Raw genomic sequence first — 11021 nt, 5'->3', positions numbered from 1 at the left:
CGTATCGTTTTCCTCTTAACCTTCCGCGATTTAATTGTATTCTTATCGTTTTCCACTTAATTTTTCGCGCATTCTTTGTATTCTTATCGTTTTCCACTTAACTTACCCTGTTTTCATTGTATTCTAATCGTTTTCCTCTTAACTTTCACCGTTTCCATTGTATTCTTATCGTTTTCCACTTAACTTTCCCCGATTTCTTTGTATTCATATCGTTTTCCTCTGAACCTTCCGCGTTTACTTTGTATTCTTAACCTTTTCCACTTAATTTTCAGCGCATTCTTTCATTCTTTTCGTTTTCCACTTAACTTACCCCGTTTTCATTGTATTCTTATCGTTTACCACTTAACTTTCCCCGGGTTCTTTGTATTCATATCGTTTTCCTCTTAACCTTCCGCATTTTCCATGTATTTATATCGCTTTCCACTTCATTTTTCGCGCATTCTATGTATTTTTATCGTTTTCCACTTATCTTACCCTGTTTTCATTGTGTTGTTATCGTTTTCCTCTTAATTTCCCCGTTTTCATTGCATTCTTATCGTTTTCCACTTAACTTTCCCCGATTTCTTTGTATTCATATCGTTTTCCTCTTAACCTTCCGCGTTTTCTTTGTATTCATATCGTTTTCCACTTAATTTATCACGCATTCTTTTTATTCTTATCGTTTTCCACTTAAATTACCCCGTTTTCATTGTATTCGTATCGTTTTCCTCTTAACTTTCCCCGTTTTCATTGTATTCTTATCGTTTTCCACTTAACTTTCCCCGATTTCTTTGTATTCATATCGTTTTCCTCTTAACCCTCCGCGATTTAATTGTATTCTTATCGTTTTCCACTTAATTTTTCGCGCATTCTTTGTATTCTTATCGTTTTCCACTTACTTTACCCTCTTTTCATTGTATTCTTATCGTTTTCCTCTTAACTTTCACCGTTTTCATTGTATTCGTATCGTTTTCCACTTAACTTTCCTCGATTTCTTCGAATTCATATCGTTTTCCTCTGAACCTTCCACGTTTACTTTGTATTCTTAACCTTTTCCACTAAATTTTCAGCGCATTCTTTGCATTCTTTTCGTTTTCCACTTAACTTAACCCGTTTTCATTGTATTCTTATCGTTTTCCTCTTAACATTCCCCGTTTTCTTTGTATTCTTATCGTATTCCACTTAATTTTTCGCGAATTCTTTGTATTCTTATCGTTTTCCACTTATCTTACCCGGTTTTCATTGTATTCTTATCGTTTTCCTCTTAACTTTCCCCGTTTTCATTGTATTCTTATCGTTTTCCACATAACTTTCCCCGATTTCTTTGTATTCATATTGTTTTCCTCTTAACCTTCCGCGTTTTCTTTGTATACTTATCGTTTTCCACTTAATTTTTCGCGCATTCTTTTTATTCTTATATTTTTCCACTTACCTTACCCCGTTTTCATTGTATTCGTATCGTTTTCCTCTTACCCTTCCGCGATTTCATTGTATTCTTATCGTTTTCCACTTAATTTTTCGCGCATTCTTTGTATTCTTATCGTTTTCCACTTAACTTACCCCGTTTTCATTGTATTCTTATCGTTTTCCACTTAAATTATCCCGTTTTCAATGTATTCTTATCGTTTTCCTCTTGACTTTCCCCGTTTTCATTATATTCTTATCGTTTACCACTTAACTTTCCCCAATTTCTTTGTATTCGATTCGTTTTCCTCTTAACCTTGCGCGATTTCATTGTATTCTTATCGGTTTCCACTTAATTTTTCGCGCATTCTTTGTATTTTTATCGTTTTCCACTTATGTTACCACGTTTTCATTGTATTCTTATCGTTTTCCTCTTAACTTTCCCCGTTTTCATTGTATTCTTATCGATTTCCACTTCACTTTCCCCGATTTCTTTGTATTCATATCGCTATCCTGTTAACCTTCGGCGTTTTCTTTGTATTCTTATCGTTTTCCACTTAATATTTCGCGCATTCATTTTATTCTTATCTTTTTCCAATTAACTTACCCCGTTTTCATTGTATTCGTATCGTTTTCCTCTTAACTTTCCGCGTTTTCATTGTGTTCTTATCGTTTTCCAATTAACGTTCCCCGATTTCTTTGTATTCATATATTTTCCTCTTAACCTTCCGCGATTTCATTGTATTCTTATCGTTTTCCACTTAATTTTTCGCGCATTATTTGTATTCTTATCGTTTTCCACTTATCTTACCCCGTTATCATTGTATTCTTATCGTATTCCTCTTAACTTTCCCCGTTTTCATTGTATTCTTATCGTTTTCCACATAACTTTCCCCGATTTCTTTGTATTCATATATTTTCCTCTTAACCTTCCGCGATTTCATTGTATTCTTATCGTTTTCCACTTAACTTTCCCCGATTTCTTTGTATTCATATCGTTTTCCTCTTAACCTTCCGCGTTTTCATTGTTTTCTTAACGTTTTCCTCTTAAATTTCCACGTTTTCTTTGTATTTATATCGCTTTCCACTTAATTTTTCGCGAATTCTTTTTATTCTTACAGTTTTCCACTTAACTAACCCCGTTTTCTTTGTATTCTTATCGTTTTCCTCTTAACTTTACCCGTTTTCATTGTAGTCTTATCGTTTTCCACTTAACTTTCCCCGATATCTTTGTATTCAAATCATTTTCCTCCTAACCTTCCGCGTTTTCTTTTTATTCTTATCGTTTTCCACTTAATATTTCGCGAATCATTTGTATTCTTATCGTTTTCCACTTAACTTACCCCGTTTTCATTGTATTCTTATCGTTTTCCTCTTAACTTTTCCCGTTTTCATTGTATTCTTATCGTTTTCCACTTAACTTCCCCCGATTTCTTTGTATTCATATCGTTTTCCTCTTAACCTTCCGCGTTTTCTTAGTATTCTTATCGTTTTCCACTTTATTTTCGGGCAATCTTTGTATTCTTATCGTTTTCCACATAATTTATCCCGTTTTCAATGTATTCTTATCGTTTTCCTCTTGACTTTCCCCGTTTTCATCATATTCTTATCGTTTACCACTTAACTTTCCACGATTTCTTTGTATTCATATCGTTTTCTTCTTAACCTTCTGCATTTTCTTTGTATTTTTATCGTTTTCCACTTATCTTACCCCGTTCTCATTGTATTCTTATCGTTTTCCTCTTAACGTTCCCCGTTTTCATTGTATTCTTATCGTTTTCCACATAACTTTCCCCGATTTCTTTGTATTCATATTGTTTTCCTCTTAACCTTCCGCGTTTTCTTTGTATTCTTATCGTTTTCCACTTAATTTTTCGCGCATTCTTTTTATTCTTATATTTTTCCACTTAACTTACCCCGTTTTCATTGTATTCGTATCGTTTTCCTCTTAACCTTCCGCGATTTCATTGTATTCTTATCGTTTTCCACTTAATATTTCGCGCATTCTTTGTATTCTTATCGTTTTCCACTTAACTTACCCTGTTTTCATTGTATTCTAATCGTTTTCCTCTTAACTTTCACCGTTTCCATTGTATTCTTATCGTTTTCCACTTAACTTTCCCCGATTTCTTTGTATTCTTATCGTTTTCCTCTGAACCTTCCGCGTTTACTTTGTATTCTTAACCTTTTCCACTTAATTTTCAGCGCATTCTTTCATTCTTTTCGTATTCCACTTAACGTACCCCGTTTTCATTGTATTCTTATCGTTTACCACTTAACTTTCCCCGGTTTCTTTGTATTCATATCGTTTTCCTCTTAACCTTCCGCATTTTCCTAGTATTTATATCGCTTTCCACTTCAATTTTCGCGCATTCTATGTATTTTTATCGTTTTCCACTTATCTTACCCTGTTTTCATTGTGTTGTTATCGTTTTCCTCTTAACTTTCCCCGTTTTCATTGTATTCTTATCGTTTTCCATTTAACTTTCTCCGATTTCTTTGTATTCTTATCGTTTTCCACTTAATTTATCACGCATTCCTTTTATTCCTATCGTTTTCCACTTAAATTACCCCGTTTTCATTGAATTCGTATCGTTTTCCACTTAACTTTCCCCGTTTTCATTGTATTCTTATCGTTTTCCACTTAACTTTCCCCGATTTCTTTGTATTCATATCGTTTTCCTCTTAACCCTCCGCGATTTAATTGTATTCTTATCGTTTTCCCCTTAATTTTTCGCGCATTCTTTGTATTCTTATCGTTTTCCACTTAACTTACCCTCTTTTCATTGTATTCTTATCGTTTTCCTCTTAACTTTCACCGTTTTCATTGTATTCGTATCGTTTTCCACTTAACTTTCCTCGATTTCTTCGAATTCATATCGTTTTCCTCTGAACCTTCCGCGTTTACTTTGTATTCTTAACCTTTTCCACTAAATTTTCAACGCATTCTTTGCATTCTTTTCGTTTTCCACTTAACTTAACCCGTTTTCATTGTATTCTTATCGTTTTCCTCTTAACATTCCCCGTTTTCTTTGTATTCTTATCGTATTCCACTTAATTTTTCGCGAATTCTTTGTATTCTTATCGTTTTCCACTTATCTTACTCCGTTTTCATTGTATTCTTATCGTTTTCCTCTTAACTTTCCCCGTTTTCTTTGTATTCATATCGTTTTGCACTTAACTTTCCGCGATATTTTTGTATTCATATCGTTTTCCTCTTAACCTTCCGCGTTTCCTTTGTATTTATATCGTTTTCCACTTAATTTTTCGCGCATTCTTTGTATTCTTATCGTTTTCCACTTAACTTAACCCGTTTTCTTTGTATTCTTATCGTTTTCCTCTTAACGTTCCCCGTTTTCTTTGTATTTATATCGTTTTCCGCTTAATTTTTCGCGAATTCTTGTATTCTTATCGTTTTCCACTTAACTTACCCTGTTTTCATTTTATTCTTATGGTGTTCCTCTTAACTTTCCCCGTTTTCATCGTATTCTTATCGTTTTTCAGTTAAATTATCACGTTTTCATTGTATTCTTATCGTTTTCCTCATAACTTTCCCCGTTCTCATTGTATTCTTATCATTTACCACTTAACTCTCCCCGATTTCTTCGTATTCATATCGTTTATCTCTTAACCTTCCGCATTTTCTTTGTATTTATATCGTTTTCCACTTAATTTTTCGGGCATTCTTTGTATTTTTATCGGTTTCCACTTATCTTACCCCGTTTTCATTGTAATCGTATCGTTTTCCTATTAAATTTCCCCGTTTTCATTGTATTCTCTTCGTTTTCCACTTAACTTTCCCCGATTTCTTTGTATTCAAATCGTTTTCCTCTTAACCTTCCGCGATTTCATTGTATTATTATCGTTTTCCACTTAAATTTTGGCGCATTCTTTGTATTCTTATCGTTTTCCACTTAACTTACCCTGTTTTCATTGTATTCCTATCATTTTCCTCTTAACTTTCACCATTTTAATTGCATTCTTATCGTTTTCCACTTAACTTTCCCCGATTTCTTTGTTTTCATATCGTTTTCCTCTTAACCTTCCGCGTTTTCTTTGTATTCTATTGCTTTCCGCTTAATTTTCAGCGCATTCCTAGCATTCTTTTCGTTTTCCACTTAACTTACCCCGTTTTCATTGTATTCTTATCGTTTTCCTCTTAACTTTCCCCGTTTTCTTTGTATTCTTATCGTTTTTCACTTAATTTTTCGAGAATTCTTCGTATTCTTATCGTTTTCCACTTATCTTACCCCGTTTTCATTGCATTCCTTCCGTTTTCCTCTTAACTTTCCCCGTTTTCTTTGTACTCTTATCGTTTGCCATTTATCTTTCCCCGATTTCTTTGTATTCATATTGTTTTCCTCTGAACCTTCCGCGTTTTCTTTGTATTCTTATCGTTTTCCAAATAATTTTTCATGCATTCTTTGTATTCTTATCGTTTTCCACTTATCTTACCCCGTTTTCATTTTATTCTTATCGTTTTCCTCTTAACTTTCCCCGTTTTCATTGTAATTTTATCGTTTTCCACTTAACTTTTCCCGATTTCTTTGTATTCATGTCGTTTTTCTCTTAACCTTCCGCGTTTCCTTTGTATTCTTATCGTTTTCCTCTTAATTTTTCGCGCAATCTTTGTATTCTTATCGTTTTCCACTTAACTTATCCCGTTTTCATTCTATTCTTATCGTTTTCCTCTTAACGTTCCCCGTTTTCTTTGTATTTATATCGTTTTCCACTTAATTTTTCGCGAATTCTTTGTATTCTTACTGTATTCCACTTAACTTACCCCGTGTTCATTGTAGTCTTATCGTTTTCCTCTTAACTTTCCCCGTTTTCATTGTATTCCTATCGTTTTCCACTTAACTTTCCCCGATTTCTTTGTATACATATCGTTTTCCTCCTAACCTTCCGCGTTTTCCTTGTATTCTTATCGTTTTCCACTTAATTTTTCGCGCATCATTTGTATTCTTATCGTTTTCCACTTAACTTACCCCGTTTTCATTGCATTCTTATCGTTTTCCTCTTAACTTTCCCCGTTTTTTTTTTGTATTTACATCGTTTTCCACTTATTTTCTCGCGAATTCTTTGTATTCTTATCGGTTTGCACTTAACTTACCCCGTTTTCATTTTAATCTTATCGTTTTCCTCTTAACTTTCCCTGTTTTCATTGTATTCTTATCGTTTTCCACTTAAATTATCCCGTTTTCATTGTATTCTTATCGTTTTCCTCTTAACTTTCCCCGTTTTCATTGTATTCTTATCGTTTTCCACTTAACTTTCCCCGGTTTCTTTGTATTCATATCGTTTTCCTCTTAACCTTCCGCATTTTCCTTGTATTTATATCGCTTTCCTCTTAATTTTTCGCGCATTCTATGTATTTTTATCGTTTTATACTTATCTTACCCTGTTTTCATTGTGTTGTTATCGTTTTCCTCTTAACTTTCCCCGTTTTCATTGTATTCTTATCGTTTTCCTCTTAACTTTCCCCGTTTTCTTTGTATTCTTATCGTTTTCCACTTAATTTTTCGCGAATTCTTTGTATTCTTATCATTTTTCACTCATCTTACCCCGTTTTCATTGTATTGTTATCGTTTTCCTCTTAACTTTACCCGTTTTCATTGTATTCTTATCGTTTTCCACTTAACTATCCCCGATTTCTTTGTATTCATATCGTTTTCCTCTGAACCTTCCGCGTTTTCTTTCTATTTCATCGTTTTCCACTTAAGTTTTCGCCCATTCTTTGTATTCTTATCGTTTTCCACTTATCTTACCCCGTTTGCATTGTATTCTTATCGTTTTCCTCTTAACTTTCCCCGTTTTCATTGTATTCTTATCGTTTTCCACTTAACTTTCCCCGATTTCTTTGTATTCATATCGTTTTCCTCTTAACCTTCCGCGTTTTCTTGGTATTCTTATCGTTTTCCACTCAATTTTTCGCGCATTCTTTGTATTCTTACCGTTTTCCACTTAACTTACTCCGTTTTCTTTGTATTCTTATCGTTCTCCTCTTAACGTTCCCCGTTTTCATTGTATCCTTATCGTTTTCCACTTAACTTTCCCTGATTTCTTTGTATTCATATCGTTTTCCTCCTAACTTTCCGCGTTTTCTTTGTATTCTTATTGTTTTCCACTTAATTTTTCGCGCATCATTTGTGTTCTTATCGTTTTCCACTTAACTTACCCCGTTTTCATTGTATTCTTATCGTTTTCCTCTTAACTTTCCCCGTTTTCATTGTATTCTTATCGTTTTCCACTTAACTTTCCCCGATTTCTTTGTATTCATATCGTTTTCCTCTTAACCCTCCGCGATTTAATTGTATTCTTATCGTTTTCCACTTAATTTTTCGCGCATTCTTTGTATTCTTATCGTTTTCCACTTACTTTACCCTCTTTTCATTGTATTCTTATCGTTTTCCTCTTAACTTTCACCGTTTTCATTGTATTCGTATCGTTTTCCACTTAACTTTCCTCGATTTCTTCGAATTCATATCGTTTTCCTCTGAACCTTCCACGTTTACTTTGTATTCTTAACCTTTTCCACTAAATTTTCAGCGCATTCTTTGCATTCTTTTCGTTTTCCACTTAACTTAACCCGTTTTCATTGTATTCTTATCGTTTTCCTCTTAACATTCCCCGTTTTCTTTGTATTCTTATCGTATTCCACTTAATTTTTCGCGAATTCTTTGTATTCTTATCGTTTTCCACTTATCTTACCCGGTTTTCATTGTATTCTTATCGTTTTCCTCTTAACTTTCCCCGTTTTCATTGTATTCTTATCGTTTTCCACATAACTTTCCCCGATTTCTTTGTATTCATATTGTTTTCCTCTTAACCTTCCGCGTTTTCTTTGTATACTTATCGTTTTCCACTTAATTTTTCGCGCATTCTTTTTATTCTTATATTTTTCCACTTACCTTACCCCGTTTTCATTGTATTCGTATCGTTTTCCTCTTACCCTTCCGCGATTTCATTGTATTCTTATCGTTTTCCACTTAATTTTTCGCGCATTCTTTGTATTCTTATCGTTTTCCACTTAACTTACCCCGTTTTCATTGTATTCTTATCGTTTTCCTCTTAACATTCCCCGTTTTCTTTGTATTCTTATCGTTTTCCAAATAATTTTTCATGCATTCTTTGTATTCTTATCGTTTTCCACTTATCTTACCCCGTTTTCATTTTATTCTTATCGTTTTCCTCTTAACTTTCCCCGTTTTCATTGTAATTTTATCGTTTTCCACTTAACTTTTCCCGATTTCTTTGTATTCATGTCGTTTTTCTCTTAACCTTCCGCGTTTCCTTTGTATTCTTATCGTTTTCCTCTTAATTTTTCGCGCATTCTTTGTATTCTTATCGTTTTCCACTTAACTTATCCCGTTTTCATTCTATTCTTATCGTTTTCCTCTTAACGTTCCCCGTTTTCTTTGTATTTATATCGTTTTCCACTTAATTTTTCGCGAATTCTTTGTATTCTTACTGTATTCCACTTAACTTACCCCGTGTTCATTGTAGTCTTATCGTTTTCCTCTTAACTTTCCCCGTTTTCATTGTATTCCTATCGTTTTCCACTTAACTTTCCCCGATTTCTTTGTATACATATCGTTTTCCTCCTAACCTTCCGCGTTTTCCTTGTATTGTTATCGTTTTCCACTTAATTTTTCGCGCATCATTTGTATTCTTATCGTTTTCCAGTTAACTTACCCCGTTTTCATTGCATTCTTATCGTTTTCCTCTTAACTTTCCCCGTTTTTTTTTTGTATTTACATCGTTTTCCACTTATTTTCTCGCGAATTCTTTGTATTCTTATCGGTTTGCACTTAACTTACCCCGTTTTCATTTTAATCTTATCGTTTTCCTCTTAACTTTCCCCGTTTTCATTGTATTCTTATCGTTTTCCACTTAAATTATCCCGTTTTCATTGTATTCTTATCGTTTTCCTCTTAACTTTCCCCGTTTTCATTGTATTCTTATCGTTTTCCACTTAACTTTCCCCGGTTTCTTTGTATTCATATCGTTTTCCTCTTAACCTTCCGCATTTTCCTTGTATTTATATCGCTTTCCTCTTAATTTTTCGCGCATTCTATGTATTTTTATCGTTTTCCACTTATCTTACCCTGTTTTCATTGTGTTGTTATCGTTTTCCTCTTAACTTTCCCCGTTTTCATTGTATTCTTATCGTTTTCCTCTTAACTTTCCCCGTTTTCTTTGTATTCTTATCGTTTTCCACTTAATTTTTCGCGAATTCTTTGTATTCTTATCATTTTTCACTCATCTTACCCCGTTTTCATTGTATTGTTATCGTTTTCCTCTTAACTTTACCCTTTTTCATTGTATTCTTATCGTTTTCCACTTAACTATCCCCGATTTCTTTGTATTCATATCGTTTTCCTCTGAACCTTCCGCGTTTTCTTTCTATTTCATCGTTTTCCACTTAAGTTTTCGCCCATTCTTTGTATTCTTATCGTTTTCCACTTATCTTACCCCGTTTGCATTGTATTCTTATCGTTTTCCTCTTAACTTTCCCCGTTTTCATTGTATTCTTATCGTTTTCCACTTAACTTTCCCCGATTTCTTTGTATTCATATCGTTTTCCTCTTAACCTTCCGCGTTTTCTTGGTATTCTTATCGTTTTCCACTCAATTTTTCGCGCATTCTTTGTATTCTTACCGTTTTCCACTTAACTTACTCCGTTTTCTTTGTATTCTTATCGTTCTCCTCTTAACGTTCCCCGTTTTCATTGTATCCTTATCGTTTTCCACTTAACTTTCCCTGATATCTTTGTATTCATATCGTTTTCCTCCTAACTTTCCGCGTTTTCTTTGTATTCTTATTGTTTTCCACTTAATTTTTCGCGCATCATTTGTGTTCTTATCGTTTTCCACTTAACTTACCCCGTTTTCATTGTATTCTTATCGTTTTCCTCTTAACTTTCCCCGTTTTCATTGTATTCTTATCGTTTTCCACTTAACTTTCCCCGATTTCTTTGTATTCATATCGTTTTCCTCTTAACCCTCCGCGATTTAATTGTATTCTTATCGTTTTCCACTTAATTTTTCGCGCATTCTTTGTATTCTTATCGTTTTCCACTTACTTTACCCTCTTTTCATTGTATTCTTATCGTTTTCCTCTTAACTTTCACCGTTTTCATTGTATTCGTATCGTTTTCCACTTAACTTTCCTCGATTTCTTCGAATTCATATCGTTTTCCTCTGAACCTTCCACGTTTACTTTGTATTCTTAACCTTTTCCACTAAATTTTCAGCGCATTCTTTGCATTCTTTTCGTTTTCCACTTAACTTAACCCGTTTTCATTGTATTCTTATCGTTTTCCTCTTAACATTCCCCGTTTTCTTTGTATTCTTATCGTATTCCACTTAATTTTTCGCGAATTCTTTGTATTCTTATCGTTTTCCACTTATCTTACCCGGTTTTCATTGTATTCTTATCGTTTTCCTCTTAACTTTCCCCGTTTTCATTGTATTCTTATCGTTTTCCACATAACTTTCCCCGATTTCTTTGTATTCATATTGTTTTCCTCTTAACCTTCCGCGTTTTCTTTGTATACTTATCGTTTTCCACTTAATTTTTCGCGCATTCTTTTTATTCTTATATTTTTCCACTTACCTTACCCCGTTTTCATTGTA

The sequence above is a fragment of the Periplaneta americana genome, chromosome 16 (assembly GCF_040183065.1).
Source record: "Periplaneta americana isolate PAMFEO1 chromosome 16, P.americana_PAMFEO1_priV1, whole genome shotgun sequence".
Taxonomy (NCBI): Eukaryota; Metazoa; Arthropoda; class Insecta; order Blattodea; family Blattidae; genus Periplaneta; species Periplaneta americana.
The sequence above is the reverse complement of the archived record's forward strand: the minus strand, read 5'-3'. Positions refer to the sequence as shown.